This window comes from Pongo pygmaeus, chromosome 21, assembly GCF_028885625.2.
Source record: "Pongo pygmaeus isolate AG05252 chromosome 21, NHGRI_mPonPyg2-v2.0_pri, whole genome shotgun sequence".
Lineage (NCBI taxonomy): Eukaryota > Metazoa > Chordata > Mammalia > Primates > Hominidae > Pongo > Pongo pygmaeus.
This window is the reverse complement of record NC_072394.2, coordinates 9,698,410-9,715,016: the sequence shown is the minus strand read 5'-3', so window position 1 is coordinate 9,715,016 and position 16,607 is coordinate 9,698,410. Positions and strand designations below refer to the sequence as shown.

Below are 16,607 nucleotides of genomic sequence, written 5' to 3'. Positions count from 1 at the left end.
TTAGGGGTGAGACCATTCACTCTCACAAGAAATTTTTTCATTTTTTTTTTTTTTTTTTTTAAATTAGAGACAGTCTCACTGCTGCCCAGGCTGGTATTGAACTCCTGGGCTCCAGCAATCCTCCCAGCTTGGCCTCCAAAAGTGCTGGGATTACAGGCATGAGCCACTGTGCCAAGGCTAAACTTTTTTCACAAACAGATATTATTTCCCCACCACCACCACCACCATCACTACCACCACATTTTATGACTGAGTAAATTAAGGCAAAAATAGATTAAGTGTCTCATCTACACAGCTGAGAAATAGTAGAGCTGTAATTCAAACAGCCATTTGGCTCCAGACCACACACTCATATCGCCACAGTGATTGAAACATGGTAGCTGTTTCACAGACCTAGGACGGAGCCCTATGTCAGGAACACCAAAATCAAATCTGGTAGACATCAGAGTCTGTTAAAGCTATGGAAATTAGCACTGAAGGCAAAAAGCGGAAACATAATAAGACAAAGAGATGGACATGCCTATAATAAAATGGAATAATAGGTGAAAACATTTCCTCTTCCTGAGAAACATTTTTTAACCCAATTAAACATATAAAGATGAAAGGAAAGGTCTTTTTCTCCTGAATCTGTCTGTGTTCCGCCACTCCTACCCCCACTGACGCCACATTTCTGAATCTGCCACACAATATAAATCACTGTGTAAACCAAATCATTAGGGTTGCCAGGTGTTCAATTTTGAACCAGACAGTCTGGTATTTGAGCTTTCTGCCTAGGAAACAAATAGAGAAAATACCAGTGATTTTTAATTAAGTCTTGTTATTATCATGTAAAGATGAACTTGCAGGAGAACATTCTCCCTGGCTTTTTGTGCTGCACTTGACTCTGAGCCTGATTTCCACTAAGACATCAGCCTCTGTGTAGGCCAGACGGCCTCCAGACTGAGTGCCCTAGCAAGCTGATGAGCTTGGCTCTGAATGCGTATTGGCATGTTCTTATTGGTCAGGCCCATGTAATTGTGCTAGATCATTTTCTTTTGTTGATATCTCCAAAGCTCCTTCAGCAATCGGCAGAGTTCCCTGAGTGTATTTAGAAATGATAATAATAATAAAATAAATACATAAATAAGTAAATACTCAGAAGCACATTTGGATGCAGGCAACTGATCCATTGATTAAGAGTCATATGAGTTAACTAAGCCCATAAGTCTACTCATGGCTATTGAATAGGAACAGATGGTGGGTAGAGGCCAGGGATGCCGCTAAACATCCCACAATGCACAGGACAGCACCCAAGCCCCTCCCTACTCCAGACCAAAGAATTATCCAGCCCAAAATGTCCACAGTGCAGAAATTGAGAAACCCTATTGTACAGATATTTGGAATAGATAATTCAGCCCATTTGAGTTATTAAAACTATCAGAAATGATAGTGTAGATCTATCGGCTGGTGTATCAGGAGCCCTTGAGGATGGTGAAAGGAGTAGGTAGAGAGGTAGAGAATTTTCATCTGTGCCCTCCCCCACCCCCTTTTTTTCATTTTCCTCTTTGTCACACTAAGCAGCAAGTTAATTCTTGAGAACAGACCTATTTATGAAGGTGACACTGCCCAGGCTTCCGGGTCTGGCCAAGGAACTTGAGGAGACCATCAGAGCTGCCTCTTCTGAAGCAAGGAGGTAGACACCACCCAAGACTTAGACTGATAATACCAGAAGCTTGTACTGATTCATTGAACATACACACACAACCCCATCTCTCTCCCCCATTAACAAGAATTTTTAAACTGATATACAATAAAAATTATAAAATGTAATTCTCAAATTTTCTAAGGTGGAATAATATGGATAACTTTTTATTGTGAAAATAATACCCCCACTGTGAAAAAATAGTCTTCATGTAGTTTTATTTTTCTTAAAATTCCCAAGTGTGTAAACAAACAAACAAAAAAAACAACATTGGAAAGTCACCGCACTTGAAAACTCAGGATATCATGTTCTGAGTGTTTTGTGTTTAACTAATGGTGAGAAATCTTCTTTTAGTAAAGAATCACGATTTAAATAAACCTGCATGCCATCCTCGTGGAGGGGAATAAGAACTCCCTACAAATTCTATTTATGAGGAGGTTGGTACCTTAGACAGGGGCTCATTTCCCTTGAGGGAAAAGCAATCTCTCGATCGATGGAAATCATTTTTCACAAAATACCTACAACACTAAATCTGTTAAAACTAGATCAATAGTCTGTTCCAATTCTTGTATTAAATAGTAGTATGGAAAAAATTTTTTGTGTCAGTGGTAATCTATAGTAACTACAGGATAGGTATAGAATTATAAAGAAGTTAACTTTGTATTATTTGTTTGTTTAGAGAAAAATATGTTTTTGAACATTACAAATTTATTTTAAAAATATAATATTAATATAAAATGCAATATAGAGTATCCCTTAAAAATTCCCATATGTTTTAACAAATGTTTTTTATTATGATGTTTATATTAAACATCTACTAATTTGCTAACACCATTTGAAACCCTACAAATCACTCAAAAATTAGGTATATACTCAAATAAACCAAATTAATTTAGATTAACAGGTTACTCTAAGAGTACATATTAATTTCATTCTTCTTCCCCTTCCTCTTCTTCCTCCTCTTTTTTCTTCTTCTCCTTCTTCCTTCTTGTCCTTCCTGTTAAAATTCATGATTTTGAAGCTGCTTAATTCTCTCATCTGAATGGAGACTATAAAATAGTAACCCCAAAGAGAAATTTTAAGGATTAAGTAATGAATAGTAGTATTTTTTAATGCCTAGAATATGGCATAACTTCAATAAATCTCTTTTGGTACTAAACTTAGTTCTACAGGGTTCCTGCTCTTTGGACCAGAATGATGTAGGGTGGGAGAGATAAATCTAATTAAATTTTATCAGCAATAAAGGTATCCACTATTGAGGACCTATGAGGTCCGGTTTACATGCTTCTTTAATCATTGTGAAAGTTCTAGGCTATGAGTAGGATAGGACCTGCTTATACTTATTGAACACTCACATGTCAAATCAGTTAATCCTCACAGGAGGCTTCCAAGGTGGTGGTACATTTATCCCCATTTGACCAATGAAAACACCACAGTTCTTGGAGTTCAGCATGTGTGCTCCAGTGAAAATGTGTGAGAAGTGATCATTGATGTGTTCCTTGGGTGATATGGTTTGGCTGTGTTCCCACCCAAATCTCATCTTGAATTGCAGCCCCCAGAATTCCCACATGTCACAGGAGGGAATCTATGGGAAGTAACTGAATCATGGGGACAGGTCTTTCCCATGCTGTTTTCTTGATAGTGAATAAGTTTCATAAGATCTGATGGTTTTCTAAAGGGGAATTCTCCTGCACACACCCTCTTGCCTGCCGCCATGTAAGACATGCCTTTGCTTCTCCTTTGCCTTCTGCCATGATTGTGAGGCCTCCTCAGCCATGTGGAACTGTGAGCCCATTATAAATTGCCCAGTGTCGAGTATGTCTTTATTAGCAGTGTGAGAACAGACTATACCTTGGGTCATCAACAGGGGTGATGCTAGCCTAGCCCATGCTGCTTCTACATGATTAGGAAAGCATGCCCTCTCTGGGAAGACATATCTAAGAGCCAAGAGTGAGGGCTGGAGTATATGTAGCTCCTAACCCTTCTCCATAGGGGGGATCTATGAATGGTGGCCCAAGTAAGCCTCTCAGGGTTTTCTGAAGACATAAATGCCCATTTAAAACTCAAAAGTATTTGAATCATCTTATATTTCCAGTTATAGAGGTTCTAAGTGTCTCTTGGGATTCTGGCCCAAGGCTTTTTCTTCTAGAGCTGCCTTCTTAATACTCTGTGCCACTTTCTAGCAAATGATGGCATCATGAGACTGGAATGTACCTGAGGGAACTGAAGCCTGATCTGGGCATGTGGTCAGTACACGTCCTCCAAGGTCTTGTAAAAGTAACTGCAACACAGGTATAGAATTGTGGTACATGACTCTATATGACACTCTGCAAAAGAAAAAACTACAGAGAATATATATATATATGTATATATATAATTTTTTATGGAATGCTTCACAAATTTCCGTGTCATCCCTGCACAGGGGACATGCTAATATTCTCTGTATCATTCCAATTTTAGTATATGTGTTGCCAAAGCAAGCACTAGAGACCATATAAATATCAGAAGTTGCCAGGCGTTGGGCAGAGGAAGAAATGGCTAGGTGGAACACATGGCATTTTTGTAGCAGTGGACTATTCTGTATGATACTGTAATGGCGCATACATGTCATTATGCATTTGGCAAAACTCATAAAGCTATGTAACGAGAAGAGTTAATTGCTGCTTACTCGTCATTGTGGAGAACCAGGTCGTCTTGTCTTTAGACTATATCACCAGTGTGTGCGAGAATGCTCTAAAATTCTGTTGTGAATGTCTGATTTAAAGATTAAATGTGAATGAGACTATCACATGAATACAAGATTTCTAAGTCATGTTCATAAATTGTATAGACTATTCTGCTTCAACTAGTCTCTTTCAAGTAAAATTCCATAAAATATGTTCTATCCAATTTTAATGATACAAAATCAAAGTCTACCACCAATAAAAACATCAAATAATATTACTGGGAACAATGAAAAGAAAGCTAGGAAGTGGAGCTTTTCTGCCATTAGATCCTAAATACTTCAGACTGTGAACTGGTATTTAATGTGCAGTTGCCTACATTGGTAGGAACCCTGCAATTATAGGTTAATTAGCTAAAATATCTGTCATGTTTGTGTAACATAGGGATACAACCAATGTTGTATACAGCAACAAATAATAATAGCTTCATAATTGCTAACACTCACCATATTCAAGGTAATTCTTTACTAATAAATAAAATAGACACCAAAAAATATTAGAAAGGATTACATAATGCAGCAGTTATTCCTGCTAACTTTGCTTGTTTGCATGCACAGTAGCAGATGAATAGGCACATAAATATATGTATTTTTTTAATTGATAGATTTTTTTGAGCAGTTTTTGGCTTACAGAAAAATTGAGCTGAAAGTACAGAGAGTTCCCATACACTCCTCTCCCCTCTTTCTCAGTTTCCTCTATTATTAGCATCTTGCACTGGTGTGGTACATTTCTTACTGAACCAGTATTGATATATTATTATTAACTAAAGTCCATAGTTTACGTTAGGGTTCACTCTTCATGTTACATAGCTCTATGATTTTGTCAAAAGCATAATGACATGTATCCACCATTACAGTATCATACAGAATAGTTCACTACTATTAGTTCCACCCAGCCATCTCTTTCCCTGCCCAATGCCTGGCAACTTCTGGTATTTTTATTGTCTCTAGTGCTTGCTTTGGCAACACATATACTGAAATTGGAATGATACAGAGAATATTAGCATGGCCCCTGTGCATAGAAGACATGGAAACTTGTGAAGCATTCCATGAGAAAAATACACATATATGTATACATATATGCATATATGTATACATATATGTGTGTGCATATATAGTCTCCTATGTATATGTATATACATATATACATATATGTTTATATATAGAAGACTATGCGTATCATATACACATATATGTATATATATATAGACTATGCGTATACATATACACATATATGTATATATATAGACTATGCATATACATATACACATATATGTATACATATATATGTGTATATAGTCTCCTATAGTTTTTCCTTTTCCAGAGTGTCAGATAGAGTCATGCGCCACATTATACCACTTCCATCAACATCAGACTACTTATATGACAATGGTGGTCTTATAAGATTATAATACTGTATTTTTACTGGATAATTTCTAAGTTTACACATGTTTAGATACACAAATCCTTAGCATTGTGTTGTATGTGCCTACACTACTCAGTACAGTAACATGTACAAGTTTGTAGCCTAGGAGCAATAGACTATACCAATGTAGCCTAGGTGTGTAGTAGGCTGTACCATGTAGGTTTGCATAAATCACTCTACGATGTTCACATGATGACGTAATTGCCTAACAATGCATTTCTCAGGACATCTCTCTATTATTAAGTGGCTCATGACTGCAGTTGGTAGCAGACAACATGTAGCCTTTTAAAATTGGCTTCCTTTACTTAGCAATACGGTGAATCTTCTTTTGACTTTGGTTTTATTTAAGACACAGGCTTCAGGAAACAAATATGATCACATAGAGTAATTTTCAAAACTCATGTAATTTTTTTCAGATACATCTTATAGAAATTTCACTGAGACAGCTTCTAACTCCTCTCTCCTAGTGTCTCAAGCCATTTATCTATAATCCTTAAAGTGCAGACAGAAGTATCCCAGGAAAAAATTTTGATAAGTCCTTCCTTAAGATGACCTTTCAGGTGAGGACTTGGGAAATCAAGAGAACACAGTAGTGGTTTCTCCTAGATTCCATGAGATGTGAATATCCACATGAGATTTTGCAGCAGAAGTAGGCAAACTATAGGCTGCAGGTCAAATCCAGCCTCCCATCTCTTTCAGTATAACCTAGATGCTAAGAATGCTTTTTATCAATACGCATTTATGATCAATTTGATGACAGGGAAAACTAATTTTGAACAACAATTAAGCAAAATGTTACCCACCCAAAAATGATTTCATCCTTTTCATTACTAGAATAAATTTTCTTCTTATTTACTAGCTAATATTTTAAGTATTCAATTATTATTATGTTTAATTTCATCAATAAAATGTTTGTAAAAATTTGTTTTCTCTCTTTCTATATCAGTACCTACACAATATCCTCAATTTTACCTCTTGGTACACAAAAACTAAAATACTTATTCTTGGCCCTTTACAGAAAGTGTTTGTCAATCCTATTCAAGAATAATCAAATGGTCTCTAACTGTTTTTCTTCTTCTCCCCTTCATTTTTTTCTTTTATTAGTAATATACCCTCATCTAACTGTATCATTACGTTCTAGAAGACACAGTTAGTATGATCTGGACTATGAAGTAACGAAAAGGTTTAAAGAACTCCACCCTTGGACATTAAAAAAGGAAAGCTGTCTGTTAGTCAAGAGTCTAGAAAAGGAGGCCATAAGTGGTACCAACTTTTCCAGGCTTTGGTAAATATAGAAATCTCTATTTTTTTGTCACCATCTCTCTGCTTCTCATGTGGGTCAGCAGGGGTGTAGTGGAAAAAGGCTTTGTAGTTAGACAAACCTGCCACCCACCAGCTTCTGGACTACAAACAATTGCTCATCCTCTTTGCATTTTGGGGTTTTAAATTTTGTTTTGGTTTGTTTTTGACTTATAAAAGGGATTATTTCAATGACTAAATGATATAACGTTCTTACACAATAGAAGCTCATAACTTTGTGTAGTTGTAAAGCTTTAGGTCCTAATGAGAATTAAATGTTTTCTTCCTTTCTTCTTTCCAAGAAAACTCTCTTCGCGTGTGTGTGTGTGTGTGTGTGTGTGTGTGTGTGTGTGTGTGTGTGTGTTCTGAGGCAGAAGGGAAAACTGGAATAAAAGTCCCATTACACCTCATGACTTATAGGAGAGCAAACCTAGCAAGGTGTCTGTATTAGTCTATTTTGTGTTGCTATAAAGAATACTTGAGACTGGGTAATTGATAAAGAAAAGAGGTTAAATTTGGCCAATGATTCTGCAGGCTGTACAAGCATGACACCAGCATCTGCTCAGCTTCAAGGGATGCCTCCGGAAGCTTTTACTCATGGTAGAAAGCAAAGGAGGAACAGGCATGTCACATGGTGTGATGGTTAATACTGAGTGTCAACTTGATTGGATTGAGGGATACAAAATATTTATCCTGGGTGTGTCTGTGTGGGTGTTGCCAAAAGAGATGAACATTTGAGTCAGTGGGCTGGGGAAGGCAGATCCACCCTTAATCTGGTGTGTACCATCTAATCAGCTTCCAGTGAATATAAAGCAGGCAGAAAAACCTGAAAAGGAGAGATGGGCCTAGCCCTTTAGGATATAAATATTCTAAACCTGTGCTTAGAGCTCTCTCTCTCTATTTATATATATATCCTATTTTATATATATATATATATATGTCACATATATATGTCATATATATCCTATTATATATATATCCTATTATATATATAGGATATAATAGGATATAATATATATCCTATTTTATATATATATATATCCTATTAATTCTGTCCCTCTAAGAGAACCCTGACTAATCCAGTAAATTGGTACCACTACAGTGGGGTGCTGCTGAAAAGATACTCAAAGAAAAGATACTCAAAGATACAGGCAGAGGTTGGAACAGTTTGGAGGCTCAGAAGAAGATGGGAAAATGTGGAAAAGTTTGGAACTTCCTAGAGACTTGTTGAATGGCTTTGCCCAAAATGCTGAGAGCAATAGAGATAATAAAATTCAGGCTAAGGTGATCTCAGATGGAGATGAGAAACTTATTGGGACCTAGAGCAACTTATTGGGACCTAGAGGTGACTCTTGTTATGTTTTGGCAAAGAGTCTGGTGGCATTTTGCCCCTACCCTAAAGATTTGTGGAACTTTGAACTTGAGAGATAATTTAGGGTATCTGGTGGGAGAAGTTTCTAAGCAGCAAAGCATTCAAGAGGTAACTTGAGTGCTATTAAACGCATTCAGTTTTATAATGGAAGCAGAGCATAAAAGTTTGGGAAAAGTTGCAGCCTGACTATTCAATAGAAAAGGAAAAGCCATTTTCTGGGGAGAAATTCAAGGCGGCTGCAGAAATTTGCATAAGTAGTAGGAGCCTAATATTATTTCCCAAGACTACTAGGAAAATGTCTCCAGGCCATGTCAGAGAACTTCCCAGCAGCCCCTCCCATCACAGGCCCAGAGGCCAAGGAGGAAAAAGTGGTTTCATGCACTGGGTCCAGGGTCCCCATGCTGTGTGCACCCTAGGGACTTGGTGCCCTGTGTCCCAGCTACTCCAGCTATGGCTGAAAGGGGCCAATACAAAGCTTGGGCTGTGGCTTCAGAGGGTGGAAGCCCCAAGCTTTGGCAGCTTCCACGTGGTGTTGAGCCTGCAGGTGCACAGAAGTCTAGAATAGAGGTTTGGGAACCTCCTCCTAGATTTCAGAAGATGTACAGAAATGCCTGGATGCCCAGGAAGAAGTTTGCTGCAGGGGTGGTGCCCTCATGAAGAACCTCTGCTAGGGCAGTGCAGAAGGCAAATGTGGGGTTGGAGCCCCAACACTGAGTCCCTACTGGGGTACCACCTAGTGGAGCTATGAGAAGAGGACCACCGTCCTCCAGACCCCAGAATGGCAGATCCACTGACAGCTTGCACTGTGAATCTGGAAAAGCCACAGACAATGCCAGCCCATGAAAGCAGCCACGAAGAAGGCTGTACCCTGCAAAGCCACAGGGGCGGAGCTGCCCAAGGCTTTGGGAACCCACCTCTTGCATCAGCATTACCTGGATGTGAGATATGGAGTCAAAGGAGATCATTTTGGAGCTTTAAGATTTGACTGCCCAGCTGGATTTCAGACTTGCATGAGCCCTGTAACCCCTTTGTTTTGGCCAATTTCTCCCATTTGGAACGACTATATTTACCCAATACCTGTACCCCTGTTGAATCTAGGAAGTAACTACCTTGCTTCTGATTTTACAGGTTCATAGGCAGAAGGGACTTGCCTTGTCTCAGATGAGACTTTGGACTGTGGACTTTTGGGTTAATGCTGAAATGAGCTAAGACTTTGGAGGATTGCTGGGAAGGCATGATTGGTTTTGAAATGTGAGGACATGAGATTCGGAGGGGCCAGCAGCAGCATGATACGGTTTGGCTGTGACTCCACCAGAATCTCAACTTGAATTGTATCTCCCAGAATTCCCATTTGTTGTGGGAGGGACCCAGGAGGAGATAATTGAATCATGGGGGCTGGTCTTTTTTGTGCTATTCTCGTGGTAGTGAATAAGTCTCACAAGATCTGATGGGTTTATCAGGGGTTTCCACTTTTGCTTCTTCCTCATTTTCCCTTGCCGCTGCCATGTAAGACAAGCCTTTTGCCTCCCACCATTATTCTGAGGCCTCCCCAGTCATGTGGAACTGTAAGTCCAATTAAACCTTTCTTCGTTCCCAGTTTTGGGTATGTCTTTATCAGCAGCATGAAAACAAACTAATACACATGGCAAGACAGGAAGCAAGAGAGAGAGGGGGGAAGTGCCAGGCTCTTTTAAACAACCAACTCTTGTGTGAAGGAATAGAGCAAAAACCCACTCATTACTGTGGGGAGGCTACCAAGCCATCTTGAGGGATCTGCCCCAGTGTCCCAAACTCCTCCAACTAGGCTCTACCTCTAACATTGCGATCACATTCCAACATGAGATTTGGAGGGGACAAACATCCAAACCATATCAGGATTGACTGTAGCAGCTCAGAACAGGAAAGGAGAGTCCACAGTCTGAAGCCCATGACAGTTTCAGAAAGAAAGAAGGGACTCTGAAGTGTCATCTAGACCAAGAAGTGATACACCGCACCCTGCTGCCCTCCACCCATAATATGTGATTGTATTTTCATCATTTCTTTTCATGACTGTTATAATACTCTAAGTATTCTTAGGAAGTATTCAAGATAGAAGGATTTTCATTAACACCCAGAAAGTGAACTGTCCTTGTTGTCTAGAAACAAGAGTCTGTGACCTTTAATTCTTGAAGACATAAAAAAACTTCAGCTAGAGGTCTTTCCAGAAAGATCCACACCTTGGATAAGGAAGAGAATTCAGGGTACTTATGTGGAAAAATGAAAAGGCTGAGTCAGGGTTTGTTTCTGCCAAATAGAAAATGGTTCCAAGAAGCTTCCATTTTCTAAACCTGTGCTTAGAGCTCTTTATGTCTGGTTTATGATCTTGGCTCCCTTCGACTCAACATAGGCCTATTGAAGGACACCCAAGAGGAAAACTACATGCTCAAATAACCATTTTGCTGCTAAAGCACATGTTTTTCTATAATCGCTTTGCTTTGCTTCCTGCCATACTTCTAACAAGAAATTTATCAACACAACAGAACGGGTTCAGTGAGGGGCTGACCTGTTTCATGAACATCAGTTCCAGAACCTTTGTTTTAAAAACATGAAGATACCTAGAACTCAACAATTATGTCCTCTTTTTTAATCTTAACCCATGTTGCCTTCTTCCAAGTATTGAAGATTAAATTTGTCACTAAATACAGTGGCTTTCACAATTAGAGTGTATGGAACATTAACTGGCAAGGAAATTGTATTTTACAGGCTTTTACTTACTGGGAAAATTGTGTGCTGGGGGTACCACCAAAAAAAAAAAAAAAACATAGTTAGGAGATTAAAAATGTAGAAAAAAATTTAACAACCAGACTTTTGGGGTGCTCAAAAGTCACAGTACAGTTTTAAGCATTAATGACTTTAGATGTATAAAGGTTATGTATAAACTTATGAAACTATGATTTGAAAGTTCAATTAGATAAGTTTCTTTTATATTCATAGAATTTTGTGACTCTTGAATAATAAATCTGTAATTTAAAGTTTGGTTGCAGTTCCTCTGAAGAAGCCAAATGTTAAAACAAAAAAACTAAATATGAAAAAATTAATATTAAAAGTTCAAAAACTAAATTACTGTAAAAGAAGTTTGAATTATTAAACATTTATATAATAGTGTTATAAGTATATAGTATTTATACTGCTGAGATTAGTACAGCTTCTAAGATTTTTGGGACATCCTGATCCATTCTAAAAAGATTCAAGTAGCAATGAAACATGCCGTATGGTGCTATGTAGTGGGACTTAAAAACGAATAGGTGCTGGTCTCGCTTTCGAAGAGACTACATTATACAAAATTATTACAAAAGACTACAATAAAAACTGGGCTGGAATCACATCAAAAAAAGCTTATGGACAACATCAATATCATATATTTTATAAAATATATGAATTTAGGTCTTACGATAGAATTAGGCTTTCGGGTTGGCAAATCTGTTACGGATTATATAACAGTACTGAGGTAGCTTAGATTTCTGTTTTTTACAATCATTTACATAAAATTATGTTTCAGAAGCAATATGGAATGTGTGAATATGCAATGCACACATACACTCACACACAATTAACTGGAGGAATGCCTGTTTATTTTAGCAATTCAGTACAGAAAAAAGCATGTAAACCACAAGCTTAATACAAGGCCACTGTCAGGATTTTAAGGGCATCCTTTCAACCCGTATTAACTCTGATCCCTGGTGATCATTTACTCTGACTCCAAGTTATTAAAAGCATCTCCAACGTATAGTGCACATGATGTTTGTTTTTAATCATTTCATAGAATAGATTTCACATGGGGAAAATGTTGGCAAATATTTTAGACTATAAAAAAATTGATAGTTGGATAAATGCTAGTGTGCTGCAATTTCCTTCACATCACCATAAAAGGAGGGCTTTAAAGACAATATTTTAATTTCCTGAGACTTCTCGCCGTGCTCTACATTTGAAATGGGATGGGAAATGCCACTTGTGATAACATTTTAATTTTAAACTTGGTAAGAGTTATACCATTATAAAGGTAACTACCATAAACTTTCTTTAAAAGATGCTTCACACCGGACAACCAGGGGGAAAGTATAAGAGTATACGGTGGTTTTCATGTCAAACGTCATTAAAAGGTATTTGATGTTCACAGCAGAACTATGATTTTCAGATTGTGCCCGCATAAAACCAAAACAAGTGGTCAATTTGTTGAATAGTGAACTGCACACTGAATGCCATATGGCCTAAAAGGAGAAGTGCATGGCCATGGCTTTCACTGGTGTTTGGATCCTGAGCTACAGGCAGGAGGAATGTGATGATTTGCACCATCTTCTTAAGTCATGCTTCAGTTTATTGCCATCCTTCTGCTCAGAGTGATCATGCTTCATTTCAGTCACTGAGCTCCACCGTCAGGAAAAAATACAAGCAATTTATCTTGGTGTTGTAGGTTGGGCTCCCTGGAAGGTAGGTTAACCTGCAGGAGCTTTATTAGGGAGGGCTCTTAGGATACACTGCCATAGAAGGGAAGGGACAGAAGCAGGATTGGGCAGAGGGAGCTGCAACGCAACCTCAAGGGAAGTTTCAGTTGGCCCTGGAAGGAATGCTGAAGATGGGTTGACCTTCCAGAGTTGTCCTGAATTGCAGCAAAAAAGTCAAGCCTCTATACCCCTACTTTGATCAGTCACTGGATGTTGATTACACCAAAAAGGTGGCATGGCCTTGCTCACGGTGGCTGTCTTCAGCTGAGGCAATCCTCAAAGGGGCTTGACAGCTGAGGACTGTCTACCAGCCTCACTCCCAGCTGCTGGGGAACAAGTCCTTTATTCCTAAAGTGGGGGGTGGTTCTGAGTTGCTTATCACAGTGTCTACCATGCCCAAGAAGCAAGATTATATTCGCCACAAAATGCTCTTTCAGGCTTACTTTTGACTATTCCTCTTTATAAATTCTCCTCTCAAGTAGAAAGAAAGAAGAGAATCTCCCTCATTTCTCAAAGCTAGGTCTGTGCAATGAGGCTCAGGTGCTTCGCTGGGTTAAGTCGTTTGCCCATCTCCGACCCAATCACAGTTGCCAGGACGGAATGCAATGCTCTCACTGGCCAGGCCTGGGAGAAATACTCGAGGAGAAAGAGGGGTTCTACTCAGCAAGTAAGATGAGTAGACCCTGGACAGCCAGAAAACTAATAGATGCCCCCAAAATGTTGTTATACATACTTTTTCTTCTCTTGTTTTTGCTCAAACCCTTTTCCTTCCCTGTAATGCTGGTTTGTGTTCTCCTCTTCATAGGCCCTGGCACATGGCAAGTACTTAAGCCGTGTATGATCAGACTCTGCTCAACTTGCAGGCATACAGCCCTCCAAGGGGTCATGGCCAAGGTGCACAGGAAACCCACCCAGGAGCTGCATTCAAACTGCAATTGTGCTTCTGAGACTGGGACGGCTGAGCTCCCAGGCAACCCTGGGGTGGAACAATGACTGGCTGTCGGCAGCTGTGCAGACAACTGGAGACCGGGAAATGGGGTAGGGGGAGCGTGGGTGAGGCAGGTGGTGGCTTTTATCTCTTCCACGCCTGGCAGAGCCCATTACCAACTGGCTCAATATGACAGAGCTAGCTCTGCTTTCCTATTCAGGAGAGAAAAGAAAAATCAAGGGTAAAGAGACTTCAGCACCAACTGTATCACATTTTAAAAGTGTACTCCTTCCCATCGGCTCCAAATGCTATTAGAACTACCGGGCTCTTGTTACAGGGGTTCTGGGACTTTGCTGAGCACCCTATTATTTTCATGCTTGGACCCCCACATTATGTCAGAGGTGTTTCTTTCTTTTGTTCCAGGTAATTTGCTTGAACGAGCTGTTTACTGTAGCTTGGGGCTGGATGTTCATTTCCTCACACTTTTTAAGTTAAAACAAACAGCCATGATGTAGACTATTTTTCAGTTCAGAGAAAGGGAGAAATCTGGCTGATCTCATGCAAAACTTCAGTGGTCTTACCTTTCAGGTCTTATGTATTATTGTTAGTGTCAAAGTTTCACTGTTCACAATGGTTTGCCATAATTGGTGTTTTCCTTATTTAGTTCCCACCACCCAATTAAGAATTAATGACAAAGTATTTTGAAATTCAATCAGGTTTTTGTGACCCTTGGGGGTTCATTTGGGTGACAAATAAGAAAAACTCCTCAAACAGCCTTTCATAAAAGGAATTTTCTATCACATATAACTGAAACATCCAGCGGTAGCATGGGCTACAGGGAACAACCAAAACACCCTATTTGTTTGTGTCTCCCCTCTCTGACTTCTGCTGTATCTGCCTGATGCTGTTGTCCTCTGGTCATAACATGAGTGCCAAGAGCACACGGTGCTCAATGCATCTTCATTCACAACAAGAGGTAGAGGCCAGAGTTGGAAAGGCCGCAAAAAATCCTGAGGCTCCCTTGCTAAAAACACATGACCAACCCTGAGCCAAACACCATGACCCAAGGGATAGGAAATCGTGATTAGCTTAAACACATTAGGGCCTCATCCTGCAGCAAGGACAGTTAATTCAACACAAACCACATGGCTGGATGGAGAGAGAGGTGAAGGGCTAAGTCATGAGAGCGTGGAGACACCAGGTACCGACTTGATGAGTACAATATCTGTCCCCTCCTGGAAGACCACAGCTGCACATTTTCCAAATGCTTTGATGAGACCATGGCCAGGGAAAGTGGCAAAAAGAACTTGGGGGAACAAAGAGTACTATGTCATTTCCCATCACTGAGCCTCACAGGTATGAGCATATCATACACACTGAATGGATAATAAGGACAGGGTTTAGCTATTAATATAGGAAAGTTATTATGATCTAAAAATACCAATTAAACAGGCAAAGATAACATTTAGTAAAAGAGATACTCCTTCTCTCACTCTCTCTCTCTCTCTGTATTTCTTACCCCACCCCAATCCCTCTCTCTTTCCTTCTCTCTTTCCCACTCTTCCTCCCACCACAGAGGAAATCCATTGCACAACTTCACTGAATGGCAAAACTACTGACCCTAAGTGACAAACTGTCTCAGATCAGAAAGTGGTGTCAACTCAAAGGTGGCAGAAGAGTCAGGAGGTCTATGGACAAGCCACACATTCTTCTCTGTCACTCCTCATGAGAGAGTAGAGGTGAAAGGCCTTGGCTTGAACATTAATCCATTTTGGATCTGTCTGCCACACAAGGAAAAACTTGTCACTAGCATCAGGCAGCATCACTCCTTTCCAGCTTTATATTTGGTAGTTGAAGTCCTCGACATGCTTTGAGGATGTCACTCCAAAATAAGTCAAGTAAAGCCAGGTTCACTGAGTGATTTTGGAGGAAAAACATGGAAGAAACACATCTAAAATAGGCATTTCCAACTCATAGTGCTGTTAGGTGTGAACTTTTTCTAAGAGCTCCTGATACAAGCAAGACATTGGCAGATATAGCACTAGATTCACTGATGCTCATTTCAAAACAAAACAAAACAAACAATACTAAGTTAATTTACTTGCTGGTTTATTGTTATTATTATATTTTTGTTGTCTTTGTGTTGCTGAGCTACAAATATAGAAAACGGTGGGTATGTGAACTAATGGATATTTCATGGATTAATAGGAACAAACATGATTTTAAGAAATGCCCAGAAAATAAATAGAAGATTCATTCTGTCCTCAAATCTTGTGTTGACACAAGTAGACTTAAGGCTAATCACTGTTTAAGTTATTTGTTCTCATCTCGCTGCATTTATCTATAACCGTAAAATTAAATGACCTGAACTGTATATTTGTTTCAGGAGTGCCTACCATGGCTATAGTGATCTTGGGACTATAATTCCTTTTTCAAGTAAAGAATAACATGAAGCTATTTAGGTGCTTTCTACTGTTCTGTGCCTCTGCTATAGCAGAAGACATAAAATTGGCTTAGCAGGCATTTTAAGGAATATCTTCAAATAACTCGTAACTACCTAAGTGGAGGCATGGTGCATTACACTTTTGGCTGGAGCTGATTTTCTAAAATGTGGTTCTGCATAAGGTAGGGAAGATAGGGTAATGCTATTTATTTAGTCCGACAAATAATTCAAAACTTACATTTCAAAAAACTCTTT

General features: G+C 39.2%; 1 protein-coding gene and 2 non-coding genes across 6 annotated transcripts in view; 1 reads left to right on the top strand and 2 right to left on the bottom strand.

The window, feature by feature from the left end:
• The window catches only part of MACROD2 (mono-ADP ribosylhydrolase 2), a 2,112,402-nt gene that overhangs the window by 1,035,430 nt on the left and 1,060,365 nt on the right, over nucleotides 1-16,607 (bottom strand). The gene's annotated exons all lie outside the window — the stretch shown is intronic.
• LOC129022227 (U6 spliceosomal RNA) lies at nucleotides 4,059-4,165 on the bottom strand. The gene has a single exon (XR_008496310.1). It is a non-coding gene; the product is annotated as a U6 spliceosomal RNA (small nuclear RNA).
• LOC129022237 (U6 spliceosomal RNA) lies at nucleotides 5,354-5,460 on the top strand. Its single transcript, XR_008496318.1, has one exon. It is a non-coding gene; the product is annotated as a U6 spliceosomal RNA (small nuclear RNA).